Below are 16,419 nucleotides of genomic sequence, written 5' to 3'. Positions count from 1 at the left end.
GACAATTTAGAGAGAGAGAGAGAGAGAGAGAGGTTCTATGCATTCTGTTTCTGTTAGGGTTGGTTTTTAAATTGAGATTGACTGGGGTCTGGAACTTTCTTGGTACCTTTCTGAAATTGAAGAATGGCCATGTTTTGAGGTAGAGCTTGCTTTGGGGGGTAGGCGGTTCTTTTTTGCTGACGAGATGGCTGGTGGCTTTTAAATTTTGACAGGTGCTATTGTTGGGTTGGGCATACAGGTGTTATGCTATAGCATATGAATTGACATATACTTACATTTACCAAATATATACATATACATACTTTTATTATTGGTTGCTGGAGGTTGAGGGGAATTTCTATTGCTAGGAGATGAGAATAACCAGGTAATACTGATTTGGTTTATTTACGTTAAATAAACCAACGAGACACATGGTCTGTTCTGATATTGTTGCTATATCCAACGCTGTCGATATTTCAATTTTTGAGGGAAAATGCTTACTGGATTGCTTACCTGATGATTATGATCTAATCTGGGGCTGGCTTGGAATATTGGCCTGATTCTGTTATTTTATTGAGCGGCTAGCTTCGAGTCTGATTGGCTTTTTAGGGTGATTTGGGGGATGGTTTGGCTGGTGGTTTGGGGCCGGAGTTTTGGCTGGCTTTCTGCGATGCTGGCTAAGGTTAATTTTGGAGCTGATGAGCTGTTGTTGGCTTTAAGGGGCTCGATCTACCAACTTTGTTGACTTGCCATGTCTGGAAGCTGGTAATATTTATTGCGGAGGAGTTGTTCAGTGGGGATTTTATGCCTCAGTTTATTTTCTAATTTTGGCAGGCATTAAAGCTGGCTGGTGTGGAAGCTTGGTTTGGTTTGCTTCCTTAACGATATGTTTTGATCCTTGGTGTGAGTTTGGTCTACGAGGGCTTCTGTTAGATACTTAGGTGAGGTCGATACTGCAGAAATACATCACAGATGAGAGGATGCGATGGAGGAACTTCAAGGTTTACTTGTACGTGTATTTTGGAGTTTCTTTTTTTTTTCTTTTTGGGTTACTTGTATTTTGACGTTTTCTTTGTGGGTTGTATTCAAGGTGGTGGAACCCTAAGAGTGTGTTTTGTACTTATTTTGACTTTAGTAGAGGGATCAGCCTACAAAACTTGTAACCAACTTTTTGAGAGCAATAAAATTGCTTACGAATTTCCAATATATATATATCATGCGCTTATTTGCTAGAAGGATAATATGGATTGATAACAGAACAATGAAGATTCTGAAATGGTATGTGGATTTTGACTCACAGATGGAGCCGCCAATCATTCCGGTTTGGATTCGTCTCCCTGGTCTGAAATTTCATTATTTTTCTCAAAAAGTATTGTACTCTATTACCTCAGCTTATGAGAAGTCACTCAAGATGGAGATTCCTACTTTTAATCTGTCCCGTCCTTCTGAAGCCAGAGTACTTGTTGAAAGAGACATCACTTCACCCGCTTCTGAGGAAATCTGGTTGGACACACAACATCATGGATATTGGCAGAATGTAGAAATTGAACATTTTCCGTCGTATTGTTCGAACTGTCGTATGTTCAGACACTCTAGATCTCAATGTCACCGTCTACACCCCCACCTCAGACCAAAAAGAAAAACTGCTCCGCCAGAAGCTGTGATTCCATCTCCTTTTGATCAGGAAGACAATATGACAACTATTCAATCCCCAGTTGTATCTCCCTCGTCTTTGGAACCTCCTATCGTGGGGGAGAGGGAGTTTCTTCAGACCCCACCTGCCCTAGGACCTATCACTGATAATATAGGTGAAAATACTTCTACTGCTTCACAACCGCCTCATCAGGTCCAGAAAGATGTTAATATTACTCAGGTTCATGGGGATCAAGACGTGCAACGACCTACACCTATCCGACCACATTTGGAATCTACTAATCAGAAATCAGATGAGTCAATCATCAGATGAGGAATGACAAGTCTACACATCTAGGAGGAAGAAGAAGAATGAAGATATACTTGAGCTCGAGAATCTGATGGATGATACTTTGGTTACTACGGGCAATGGGACACACCATACTAATTTATTAGCCAACTCACTTCCGAGAACTAGAGGAAGAAGGACTAAAGTGAGAAGTTCCTAACATTTTTGTATCATTTTATGGTTTTCTGGTTTTTTACCTTTTTGTATCTTTGTTTTATCTGAGTTTTTGTGTGTGTTGTATTATATGAGTTGGACTTACTTTTAGGTCATCTCATACAATTTTTCTGTATCTTTTTCGTATTAATATATTTGCTCTCGAGCTTTTTCTAATATATATATATATCTTTTTTTTTGAAAGCCCAAAAAAGGCTAATATATTAAGTAGAAAAAAAAAGATACAGATACAATGTGTGGGAGGGCTCAAGCATGACACCCTGTCCACATAAAAAAATCACAAAATGTTTCAAAACTAGAAAAAAACATAAAACACATTAGATACTAAAACAAAAAGCCTAACAGTGTCGAAATACATAGTATCAGGTGGCTAGAGAGCGACCCAATTTTGTCTTGCCTCTGCCTCTAGTTCTAGGGAAGGAGTAAACTAATAAGTTGGTAAGATGATTGTCATTGCCAGTAGTAACGAATGTATCATCCAATATGTTCCCGAGTTGGAGTCGGCCTCCATTCTGCTTCTTCTTCCTGGAATAGACCCGTCATTCCTCATCCGAAGAATCGGTCTGATGGGGTGATCTGATGAAGTGGTAGAGCTGAAGCAGAAGGAATACCAACTGTAGTACCCACAATAGGTTCTAGTATATGTGAAGTATGAGTTGCCTCTACACCAGATACTTCCTGAAGAAGTGGAGCTACTAGGCTCTCATGATTATCAGTCAGAACATTATCATTTATAGGTAATAGTCCATCAATATTGTTTTCTATGAGGTTTGAAGGTGTCAGCATCACATCACTCGTAGTAATAGTAACGACAGAGGACAGGGGAAATAGAATCAGACACCAAAATCTGTCCTATGGTAGTTTTCTCCCCAGGTGGTACAAATATATCCTTAGAATTATCCTTATTCACTTGATCCTTATATATATAAATGTCGTCTGTTTCCATTTTGTTTTGCTAAAGTTTCGCCATTATGGCGAAACCTGGTATCTATTCATCAATTTGCGCTTCGTCATATCACCTTTTCTTCGTCGTGTTTTGTCTGCGTCGTGCGGCATCGACTCGCCGCGCATCGTTCGGCTCGAAGGAGAGGTGTCGTGCTGCGTCGCTTCTTTGTCGCGCCTCTTCCATTCTTAGCTGCGCCTCCTGCGGTCTCCTGCGGCTCCGTCTGCCCTGTAGCTTGTCGCTGTTCAACTGTCATGGCTAATGCTCCTTCTCAACCACCGACTACTTCAGTTTTAAACTTTGGGAAGACTTCTTTTGCTAATATGGATGGCTCTATGGGATTAGATCAGGTTTTCCCTCAGGTTTACCATGAATCATTCGAAGGCCAGGAGGACTGCAACCTTATCAAGAAGACGGATAGGAAGAGTGGAAAAATGACTATATTCTTCTATGATGTTGAAGTTTCCAATTTGGTTAACAAGTTCAAATTCACCCTCATTGGGAAGTTATAATCGGGACATCCCAAAATGAAGATCATTCGAAAGAATTTTGAAGATCTCAAACTATTGAAACTTTGGAAGGTTGACCTATTTGATGGGAGACGTGATGATACAACTATCTAAAGTGGAAGACTGCCAAAATATTTTCCAAAAAAAGTTTCGTTTACGACAATAGAGGGAAAATATATGAAACTGCTTAAGTGGTCTCTTGAATTTGACCCTAGTGAAGAACCACCTATAATTCTAATCTGGTTTAAACAACCTGACCTAAAGTTGCACTACTTCAACCACCAAGTTCTCTATTCTATTGGAGCTACTCTAAGGAGACCTCTGAAATTGGAGACACCAACCTTCAATCTAACCAGACCTTCAGTGGTAAGAATTCTTATTGAAAGGGATATCACCCTCCTTGATGTGGACGAAATATGGATTGGTACTGCCCACAATGGGTATTGGCAACCAATTATAGCAGAAAAAAGACCCTACTACTGCAATCACTGTAAATTATTTGGGCACCTGCCAAATGCTTCAGGCTTTACTCACATTTAAGATTGACAGGTCCTAAAAACATCATCCATGTGGAGGAAAGTATAACAGACACAAAATTGATGAACGAGAATTTAACTCATAAGGCTACTCCTCACCAACCAGACTAGCAGCCTCCACTTACTGTTGTTGAGGCAGCTCTTCCTCGGATTACAAATACTATAAATTTTGTCTTGGAACCACCTATTGCGAGAGAAGAGAGTATTCAAGTTATGAAGGAGTGTCAGGATCAAGGAGTGCTGCAGGCTAAGTCAGATCAACAGATTACCTCCATCATCTTACTAGCTTATTAGCTTGCTCATACCCTAGAACTAGAGGCGGAGGCAAGACCAAAATGGGTCTCTTTCTAGCCACCTGATCCTATGTATTTCGACACTATTTGGCTTTTTATTTAAGTAGCTAATTTTTCTATTTTTTTTTCTAGTTTTGAAACCATTTGTGGTTTTTGTGTGGGCAGAGTGTCATGCTTGAACTCTCCCACACATTGTATCTGTATCTTTCTTTCTATTTAATATATTAGTCTTTTTGGGCTTTCAAAAAAATATATATTTATATATATTGATGAGTAATATTTTTAAAAAAATTAATTGACTACAAGACTAGGAAAAATTTATAATCAATTAAAAGTATTAATTAAGAAAAAAGAATAAAATTTATTAAATTAGATTCAAATAATGTTTTAATATAATACAATAATTTTTAAATCTTGCTCAAATCCTTAACATCTTATGGTTACGTGATTAAAATTGTCAAAATGACTCTTTAATGACTCTTTGTTCGAAAACGGTTCGTGCTCGGCTCGCTAAGCAAACGAGTCGAACATGAACACACTTTTTGAGCTCGACATATAAACGGACCAAACACGAGCTGAGACTGGGTTCGCTCGTGTTCGGCTCATTTACAACACTAGCCTGAATTTTTTTTCAAGTGTGTGTCCAAACATCTTAAAATGGGCGCAATAATCTGGTTTTTGTTCTATGACAAATTGTTGCTAGAACCCATTATGTGCAGTGTCAAGCCAAATTTCTTCAATGTCAGGTAAAGTGACATCTCTCTCCACAAGAATCCTGACAACAAAAAACCTGGTGAGATTAAAAGTGGGACATGTAATTTCATTGGTCTCCCAAGCATGACCCCAATGGAATAAAGGACATGATGGTTGAAAAGATGCAACTTAAGCCTAGGTAACTTAAACTATATTGGTATTGTAGGTGGTTCTTTGTTAGGATCAAATTCAAGAGACAATTTGAGCAACTTTATAGCTTTTTCTTCAATGGTGAGGAATTTCCTGGAAAAAATCCTAGCAAAGTATTCGTTTGTAGTCAAATGTATCATCACATGTCTCCCATCAAAGAGACCATTATCCTACAAGTTTGAGATCCTCAAAAGCTTTACGAATAACCTCCATTTTGGGATGCCCCAACTGAAATTTCTTAATAAGTGTGAATTTATTTTTTTCAACTAGAGTAGAAACTTCGAGTTCTGAAAAAATAAGAGCGGCCTTACCACCCTTCCTACAATCCCTCTTAACAAACTGACAATCAACTTTCCCTTCAAGAGAATCATGATAGATATGAAGAAACACCACAAGCTCGACAACCTTCTCAGAGTCATATGTATGTATGTCTGTATATATAATTTTCTAAAATGTTCTCGATACTGCACCTCAAAATGTGTTGTAGACTCATACTTAGTCAATTATTGTGTTTCTGTCTAATTGACCTAAGCAAAATGTGTGCATTTTCTAGCATTTTTTATATTTTGCGCACGTTAACACAATTTATTTTGCAAATGGAAGACATTTTGATTAATTTTTTATTGTGATTGAGGCATTTCAAGCCGGAATTGACCGACATCACATTTGTAATGAGTTTCTTTCCTCATAATTCATAAAATCAATCACATAGTATATTTTTTAAAATTTTCATGCTTTCAACTCATCAGCATAGTCCATTTTGTGAATGGCCAAAATTTAAGTATTTTAAATGATGGTCAAGTCACTTCTAGCCCAATTTGTGTAATGTTATGCCGTTCATCCTTTATTTTTCATCAAGTGGCTATTTGATGATGTAAGTCATTATTATTATTATTATTTTACATTTTGGACACATTCACACAATCCCTTTTACAAACAAACAACATTTAAGTGATTTTGATTACAATCGATGTATGTCCAAGCTTCACTTGTGCAAAGTCCTAATTGTCGTCCGTCATTTTCTTCATACTCGTTCAAATTAATGACATGAATCATTTCTTTATAATTTCAACGTTTCTGACACATCAATGCAAGTTGTTCTGTGAAATGGGTGAAAATGAATTCAACTTGTATGATGCATCTAAAACCCAATTTGTGTGATGAAGTGATCATTGCTTGTCGTTCTCTATCTTCATTGACATATTCAACTAAGTCATAAGGTGAAGTTGATGGAATATTTCGTTTTCTGTTTCAATGTGTCCACCAAAAATCTTGAAAGATTTTTATTCATGTGATTGGATATACCATTTAAAGAATAATATGCCATCCCGAGGAACATAAATATTACCTTGAAATGAATATAATCATTTAGATGATGAAAATCTTTAAGTTTATGAGTCTGCGTGAGCCAAAATATTTTCCCTACCTACGGATGTAAGATAAGGTTTATATTATTCTTAGGTCTGGTATCCCGACAAGGGCAAACCTTCATAGTTAATTTCATCTCCAAAGTTTTGAGCACTAAAGAAAACTCTCGATTAAAATATTGACTCACGTTACTCAGATTTCAAGTTTGACCCTTCAAATTTAGGATTTTGAAGGTGACGAATCGATCCAAGTTTAGAATTTTGGAAAAGTTTAGCTCAAAGGTTGGGACTTATAACCCAATAACTTTGTGTCATGGAAAGGCCCGGGAAGGAGATTTGACGATCCTAAGGAGACGGGTCAACCCAAAAGACTTAGACTTTGCGATGATAGGAGAAATTTTGAGTTGATGTCAGATGAAATTAAAGAATTTAAAATGGGTTAGATGAGTTTGAATGATTAAGAAGGTCAAGTTCTAAGGTTTGAATTGGGAAAACTAGTTTGAAAGTTTGTTTTGAGTTGCTAGAATTGAAAAGATTCCTAGACTAAGGAGGTAAAGTTGGGTAAAAAGGAATTTCTAAATAGAGGTGAAAACCCTAAATTTGACATAAACCTAAACTCTACATGAAGCCTAAACGGGTGGTGGACTAACCTAAATTTTGGGAATATCACCCCTGATCAAGATGCTCATGACGTTTCATCGCTTAAGGTGCGTTGGTATCCTTCCTTATAACCAAAAATCTCGACTTAGTATTATAATAATGATAAATAGAGATTTTCTTAGTTAAAGGTGGTTAATGGTGTCTTTGTCAATAACCATGAGTTTCAGAAGATAAAGCTATTTGTTTTATAAGTTTTACTCCTTAGCACTAACTAAAGTATCTAGAAGTCAAACCTAAGCTTCTAGATTGGACTAATCTAGGGTATGTATGATCCTCAATTTTGTTTTGAAGTTAGCTAACCTAAGATTCATGATGGAACTACTTAGGTATGGTGTTCATTTTTTAAGTTGGTGAATTTTAGATCTTTGTTTAAGATTTGTATTTAATTCATGGTTTGTTTTGATTTCTAATTTGTCGATAACTATGATAATCAGGGTTTTTTCAAGATTTAACATTTTGCAATTGGTTCTCTAGGTTGGTGTCCTCCATTCAGTTTTATCCTTAAGTTTTACTCCATGTTTGAAATTCTATGTCACTTGCAAGCTTATGTGATTAAATTTCTATTAAAGTTTCAAGTAATCTAAAAGTTTTGAATTTTTAAGATTTGAAAACTTTACTCTAAAAGTTTAAAATTTTTTTAAGTAATATTGATTTAAGTGCCTTAGTTATCTTAAGTTAATTGATTTAAATGTTTTTAAGTTACTCTACGTTAATTAGTTTGTGTTTTAGTTGTATTTAGATTATTAGTTTAAGTGTCAAAGTTATCTTAAGTTAATTAATTTAAGTATTTTTAAGTTACTTTAAGTAAACTAGTTTAGAATGTTTTTAAGGTTTCATCCAACTTAAGCTTTTTAAGATTTTATTGTTTTAAAGTTTATTTTAAACTATTTTTAAGTTGATTTGAGTTATCCCTTAAATTACTTTTCAAAATTATTTAAAATTATTTTTAGTTTATTTCTTAAATTAATTTTAATTTATTTCTTGAATGAATTTCAAATCTGATTTAAATTATTATTATAATTTTAAAATTTATTTTTAAGAGATTCTCATTATCTTTTTCTTTTATCCATTTCTATATACAAATAACTTTACAATTTAAGGTTTTAAAATGAACTATATATGAGATACAAACAACGGCATACATGAGACATGATACAATACAAATAAAGTCATATAAACTAGACTACACGTGAAGCATAGGGTAAAACTAGGTTGGGCTAGGGTTGAGCTGGGATTGAGCTATGGTTGAGCTAACGTGGGGTAGGGTTGGTAGGGGTGAGCTAGGGTTGGAGCTAGCCTGAGTCTGACCCAAACGCGAACCTAAACTATTTAATTTATTTTTAATTATTTTTCATAGAAAATGAAAAAAAAAAAAAGTGGAAAGAAAAAACTTGAAAGAACTTACAGAGATGGAGCAAGCCGACCGATTGGAGAGGGATGAAATAGACCACGCCCGAGAGGGAGCAGATCAGAGCGGGAGGGAGGGAGGAGGAAGGAGGGAGAGGTGTGTCTAGCCTATAGGATTTGGAAGTTAATCAGGATATTATTATTGTTATTAAAAGGGGTTAAAAATACAAGATACAATGATTCTAAAATTAAAAAATATATATAATACACAAATCTCTCCCTAAAAACTACTCCATGATAAAAGGAAAGTTACAAACTAGGAGAAACAACAAAAAGGAAATAATGGGAAATGAAGCTAAATAATTTCTAGCACTCCACCTCAAGTTGAAGCAAATATATCAATCATATTTAATTTGTACTTGAAATCATCAAATAACGACCGGGAAAGATTCTTTGTGAGAATATCTGAGAGTTGGCCTGTTGATGGGACAGGAGTAACACTAGTTTCCCCTGAATCAAGCTTCTCCTTAATAAAGTGATGGCCAAACTCCACTTGCTTGGTGCAATCTTGTTGGACCGAATCATGGGTAATGATGATGGTGGCTTTATTGTCACAGAATAGTTGTAAAGGAATAGAGACTTAACTAGCTAAGCATGATGCACAACCAGAAGACTTCACATACCCCTAGAGACAGAACGAAACACGGCTTCAACACTACTACAGGCAGCAACATATTGTTTTTTTAATTTTCCACGTGACAAGGTTTAACCATATAAAGGAACAATAACTCGAGGTAGATCGTCGATCATGGACGGACCCGACCCAATCAACATTCGTATAAACTTGATAAAACGAGAGTTATGACAAGAGAACAATAAACTTGGGCTTGGTGTCTTTTAAGTAGTGGAGGATCCAATGGACAACAATGAGATGGTGCTCATAGAGATCATGTATGAACTGGCTGACAGTATCAATGATATGACAAATGTCTGAGTGTGTATACGCTAGGTAAATGAGTTTCCCCACTAGAAATAGGTAGTGTAGCTTTTTTATCGGAACGACGTTGAGAACTTCTGTCAATTTCTCATTAGGATCCATCAGAATAACTACCGATTTGCAAAGTAGTTTTGTCTTAGTCAGTAAATCTATCTCATATCTAAATATGTCACATATTTGCATTGGAAAGGCTAATGCCCCAAGAGAACCGCACTGCTGTTATACCGAGGAAATATTAGAGAGAACTGAAGTCCATCTCAAAAAATACAGTTAGGAAGCCTTTGAGAGATTCTAAGGCCAAATCACTACTTGTGAGTATGATGTCGTCGGTAGAGAAGATGAGGATGGAAATACGGTTATCGAATGAGTGGCGGAAGACATCAAGTGATCAAATTAGGCCTTAGAGAAACAATGGCCCATAATGACTTGTATAAATTTGACGAACTAGTCCCGAGGGAATTGTTTCAATCAATAAATTGACTTCTCAGTAGACACATTTGTCCACAAGAAGAAGTTGAGTCAATACCAGATGAAAGAGACATATACACCTCCTTTGCGAGATTTTTGTAAAGGAAAACATTCTTGACATCAAGTTGGAATAAGAGCAAATCCAAATTCATAACAAGGGATAACAAAAACCGAATAGTATTTAGTTTATCTATAGGAGCAAACATCTCTTTATAGTCAACTCCATATGTTTGTGAATAGACTTCAGCGACCAACCTCAAAGGATCCATCAGAGTTAAATTTGAAATCCACCTGGAATCACTATTTTCTTTCCTTAAGAAAAATCAACATCTCAAGTATATTTGCGCCGAAGAGTATTCATCTTGTCCATGACTGCAGCCTTTCAGTGCTGGTCAACCAATGTTTCCTCAATAGTATATGGTAGACAGCGATCTGTCAAAGAAGTGGCAAATGCTTTGTAAGTCGGAGAAAAGTTGTGGAATGAGACGTATTTTGCCATGGGTTAAAGCGTGCATACCTATTTGCATACCACAAAGGTTGAATTCAACTCCTCATTCAGAGCACGAGTGATCCCCGTAGGTTGAGTGAGCATCCTTCCGAGAATGTTGGTCGGAGTGGATTCCAGAACCAGCAGCGATGCAGTGGGCTTGAGTGTAGGAGTATTAGGACGAGTCTCAACTAAGAGTTTGGTACGCCAAGTATAAGCAGGAAGAGTAGATGGAGGTAATGTTGGTCTGGTTGGTGGTGGAACTAGTGGGACTTAGGGTTCCTCGAATACAATGGTTGCAGGAATAGGTTGAATATCCAATGGAGTCGGAAAAGGAACGGTGTCCATAAAATCTAGCTCCTCCTCACATGAGGCAGTGTTAGGGAAATAGGGGACATTTTCAAACAAAGAGACATTGACACTCACATAAATTTTACTGATGGTAGGATCAAAACACCAATAACCTTTTTGAGTTGATGAATAATTGAGGAAAACACTTTTAATTGAGCGGGGATCAAGATTATTCCGAGTCGAGATTATGTTCCGAACAAAGGTCGTGCACCCAAATATTTTAGAATCTAATGAAGAGAAGAGTTGATTGTTAGAAAAATACGACATCAAGAAGGATAATTGGATTCAAAAGTTGCAGATTTTTGTGAGAATAATGTTAATGAGATAGACGGCGATAAGGACAGTGTCATTCCAAAATCGTTTAAGGATATCAGTTTGAAACATAATGGAAATGAGCCACTTAAAAAATGTGTCGATTTTTCGCTCAGCTGCCCCATTTTGTTGAAAATGATTGAGAATTCCCTAACAAACTGAGTTAAAGTACTCGCAACCATTTTCAGTCCAATGAACTTGAATGGAGGTTATGAATTGGGTCAAAATGAAGGAGTGGAAAATTTTAAAGGTGACTGCAACTTCAGATTTATCGTTTAATATAAACATCCAAGTTATCCGAGTGTGGTCATCAATTAGAGTAAATAACCACCGTTTATTAGTGTAGCTTGAAGTTCAAGAGGGTCTCTCTCCATAAATCACCATGAGTCAGTGAAAATAGAGAGGAAGGAATGTAATGGTGGGGTGGATATAGAACACGATAATGTTTAGCTAAATGACAAATTTCACATTTAAAAGTAGATGGATTTTTATTAATAAATATTAGAGGGTACAACTGCTTTAAATAGTGAAAATTGGGATACCTAAGCAACAATGTAAAAGCATAATTGAAAAATCAATGGAGAGGGAAAAATACAGCTATGGGATTTAATGTCCGCGTCATCAATGTCATTTTCTTAGAAGAAATAGAGTTTGGTTACCCGCTTAGTAGTTCTAATTATCCTCCTCAAATGATGATCCTGAAAGACACAACATCAGAAGAAAAATGAACAATGCAATCAAGGTCATATATCAACTTACTGACCGATAAGAGATTACACTTAAGCAAATGTACATATGTCAACAATGCAATCAAAGTCATATGTCAGCCTAGCTTCTAGTACAACCGACCCTTTACCCGCATTAGAATTATAGAAGTCGTTGACAATTTTAATAGTGCCTCGCCCAAAGCATGGAGAATATGTCAAGAAGAATTGAGAGCACCTGGTCATGAATTTCATGGCTCCTGAATCAATAATCCACGGACTAAAATAAGTAAAAACAGTGAGTGTCATATAAATGTTACCTTGATGGATATGGGAGGTCGACGAGTTGGAGAAGAACTAACTAGATCCAAGCAACCTAATTAACTCTTCCATCTGAGTCTTGATGGAGCCTGATGATTCGGGGATGGTTCGCGTGAGAGCCAATTGTTGTGGATTATGAGGTCGTAGCGAGACCTTTAGCAACAAAAAAATTGGTTGAAGTTTTATTTGTCGGCTTCTTGTGGAGCTTCCAACACTTATCAGGGGTATAGTAGAATGTGTGACAAAAATCACACGTAGAGTGTGGAGCATCATGATTGGTGCGCAATGGTGTGGTAGAGTGTGGAGCACTGTTGGAGACCAAATCTGAAGAATCTGTTGAATTAGTGGATTTACCGAGTATGTCAAGTCTTCAAATTTCTTTGCGACAGAACATGGTGAATGCTACCTGGGCTGAAGGAAGAGGATCACGGCCAAGTATAAGACCGCGGATTTCGTCAAAATCTTTGTTCAGGCCAGCCTTAAACTAGAACATATGATCCTTCTCCAAATTTTTTTGGAAGAGCGAATGATCCATGGGAGAGTCCCACGTGTAGTCATAGTAGGGGTCACATTCCATCCATAAGACAGCCAAATCGTGGAAGTACTGTGTCACTATCTTAGATCCCTGTTTTGTCTCGCTAATCTTATTAGAAACTTCATAGAGTTGTCCATAATTCCCTATGTCCGAGTATGTATCTCTCGAATAGCGGTCCAGAAGGCATGGGAAGATGGAATAAACATGTATGAACGATAAATTGAGGTTTCCGTGGAATTAATCAGCTATGACATAACCATGGAGTTCTCCACTTCCCATGCTGCATATGCTAGGTCAAACTTCGGAGGTTTACTAATCATACTTGTGAGGTGGTCGAATTTATCCCGACCTTTGACGAACAACGAAACAGCTTGAGACCTGAAGGAAAATAGAGTTATTGAGTTTGTGAGGGGTAACTAGGAAATTCATGAGGTTGTCTTGTCTTATGGTTTGCGAAGGCATAGAGATAGGCGTCGATCCTCCGATGGACTAAAGGACAACGATGGATGAAAGCACTGTAGTGGATGAATCCGCCATGACTCCAACGGAGCCAAAGGTGAGGTTTGGGTGCCTAGACATAGACGTAGACGGTCCCGTATGTAGCTGACAACAAAATAGGGCCTGCAAAGGAAGATTCCAGCCGGCGGGAGGGAGGTCTTGTAGTTGGAGGGCTTGCAAGGAAGAGATCTGGCTACAAAAGAGAGGATTGGAGGCGGGACAAAGGAGCGACCGACGGAGAGAGAGCCTGCAAGAAAGGGTATCAAGGTTGAAACTTGCAGGAGAGGCAGGGGAATCTGACAGCTGAAAAACCTATAGGGGAAGGCTTGGAGAGAGGTTCTGGCGGCTAAGGTAATGCCTGATGGCTAGGGTAAGATATGTGGCTCTGATACCATGTAGGTTTTGGGAATTAAGTAGGAAATTATTATTGCTATTGAAATGGGTATAAATACAGAAAATAATGATTACAAAATAAGAAAAATATAACGCTCAAATCTCTCCCTAATAATTACTACATGATAAAAGAGAAGTCATAAACTAGGAAATATAACAAACAGGAAATAACCGTAAAAGAAACTAAATAATTTCTAATATGGACTGGAGAGCCAATGTGTATTTATAGGTGTCAGGAGGTCAAGCCGACGGAGGGAAGAATTAGCTCCCACAGATCAATCAATCGATCACCGTTGGATTTTTTCGGATCGACGTCGACTGGAGCGGGAACATTGGAGCTCTCACAGATCGCCGACAGTCGAAGGGATGCAATAAATCGTCAACGTATTGTTAGTGGCATGGACATGCTGCCTGGAAGTTCTAACAGATTGGTCACGCCGCTTGACGGCGAGACTACGTTGTCAGAAGGCATGCCGACTTGTAGCGTGGTTAAGCCATTAGATGGGGCTACTCTGCATTGCAGCTTTGCTATGCCATGGGACGAGCCGCACCGCCTCGCAACATGGTTACACTGATAGAGGCCTCAGACAATGCGAGAGCGGGCACGCCGTGCTTGCGGTGTGGGTGCGCTAGAGGACCTCTAGGTCCGCCGGGGGACTAAAATTAGGGGGTTTTGGCAAAATGGCAACCCCGGGCCATCTGGAAGAGAAAAACTCAAGGAATACATTGGTGGAATTGATTTTGGTCAAACTGGTCCCCAAGTTGATGGTGTGCTCAAGGAATACTTAAGGCTTCAAAATTGAAACCAAAGACTAAAAAACTTATGGCTTGCTCAAAAAAATGAAATAATGATGAATTAGTTTCAAATTAGACATGGCATGATCCACAAAGGGATAATCCTTAAGGTTCAGAACTATTAAACTGCCTAGAAATTTAAATCTGAGATAAACTACTTGAAAATTTAAATCTGAGATATCAAAACATAAAAAAAATCATAATAAAATGCATCATATGTTCACCATCACAAGAATATCAACCATATCCAAGCTCTATATGAAGAGATAAGGTACTTTTAAAAGAGAGGTCAAGTGATGGAACACCATAGAGAAATTTACATTCATAGCACACAATTCTCATGTATTTACATATCTCACACCAAAAATTTCACATTTACATACATAGCACTTTGGTACTTTAAACCTATGCCTGAAAAGGTGCAAGTCGCTTTTAAGAAATGGAAATAGTGCTATCTTTGATGTGATATTAAGGATTTGGGTGCTATATGTGTAAATATGAAAGTTTAGGTGTGAGATATGTGAACACATAATAGATGTGTATGTATGTAACCGCCCCAAAACAATATTTTCTTTTGTGATTAATTAGTAATTTTGGGATAAAAACTGATAGGTCAAACCAAAACAATCAATACTAGGCTAAACTATCAGGAGATGATATTAGTCTCCTAAGCCAGGAGATACGTGAAAAATAATTATTGCAAATAGCTATAAAATATCCCTCCAACGTCGCCAAGGAATATTGAAGCAACCAAACTTAATCCATTCTATTGTTAGCTTATGAAATCACATGGAGCGGAATTCTACAATCCCACGTACAAAGGATCAGGGCTGGAACCTGTCCTGTGACTTCCAGCCAGGATTTTTCCGGCCTTTCTGCAGACCTGCGGGCCCAATTTTTTTATATTATTTGAATTAGGAATCAGGGTTTTATTAACTCCAAGCATGATAAATATATCGTAAGAAATCGATTTTGGAACATTTTTTGCTTAGTTTATGTTATTGGAGACTTTTCTCATCATTTTCTCTATTGGAGTATTGTATACTTTGATTTGTATCAGTGTGTCTGTAACCTGATTGGACTGAGATGGTGATCTCTCCCAAAAGTCCGAAGGCTTCCTCCTTCTCCGAACCTGCTGCCACATACTGTTTGACAGAAAGTGTTGTTTCTCGGCAGCCCACTAACTGTCTAGCGGCTGTTTGCACCAGATTTCAGCCACCATCACTCCCCTCTCTTTCATTACCCATCCTACAACTCACCTAACCCTTTTTTTGTGTAATCACACACAATCAAGGAACCCAAAAATGGTATCATAAAAGCTACCTAATTTAAAAGTCAACCAGACAGACATCTCAAAAAATGCTCAGTTCCTAGAATCCTTAAAACAAAGCAGTCATCTGTGAGCTCTATTGACTCTTCCAATATATAATTTTAACAGTGCTAAACTGAATCTTCATCATATCTAAATAATCTGCACAAAATGGCTTTCTTTCACGTGAAGGGAAGTTAAAAGTGGCAGTGTTAAGGCATTCAATAATAGAAAGATATTACAAGAATAACATAGCACCTATTCAGGCTTTCCAAGGTTATAAAAATTAATCTCAAAAGCATCGACTTAGCTCTAATATGCAATTTACTTTCCTGAACCACGTGCTATAATCTATGAAGCAAAAAATACCTTTTAAGGTGTTTTAACATAGCTGTTATAAGAAATCATGTTAACCGCACCATTGACATTTAGAAGTTTCAAACATTTAATATATGAAAATGAGATGTGACAATAAATTGACATTTTAATAATTGTGAATGATAATTTCTATTTGCCTTTTTGCAAATTGTGTGCGCACATAGATATCAATAAGATAC

The 16,419-nt window shown here is 37.3% G+C and overlaps 1 protein-coding gene across 2 annotated transcripts in view; it reads right to left on the bottom strand.

Annotated features, from left to right (window-relative positions):
* LOC110031188 (peptide chain release factor APG3, chloroplastic) overlaps positions 1–16,419 on the bottom strand; it is a 75,742-nt gene that overhangs the window by 15,364 nt on the left and 43,959 nt on the right. The window lies entirely within an intron of this gene.

The sequence above is a fragment of the Phalaenopsis equestris genome, unplaced genomic scaffold (assembly GCF_001263595.1).
Source record: "Phalaenopsis equestris unplaced genomic scaffold, ASM126359v1 Scaffold000787, whole genome shotgun sequence".
Classification (NCBI taxonomy): Eukaryota; Viridiplantae; Streptophyta; class Magnoliopsida; order Asparagales; family Orchidaceae; genus Phalaenopsis; species Phalaenopsis equestris.
Note: the sequence above shows the minus strand (reverse complement) of the source record. Positions and strands in the feature narration are given on the sequence as shown.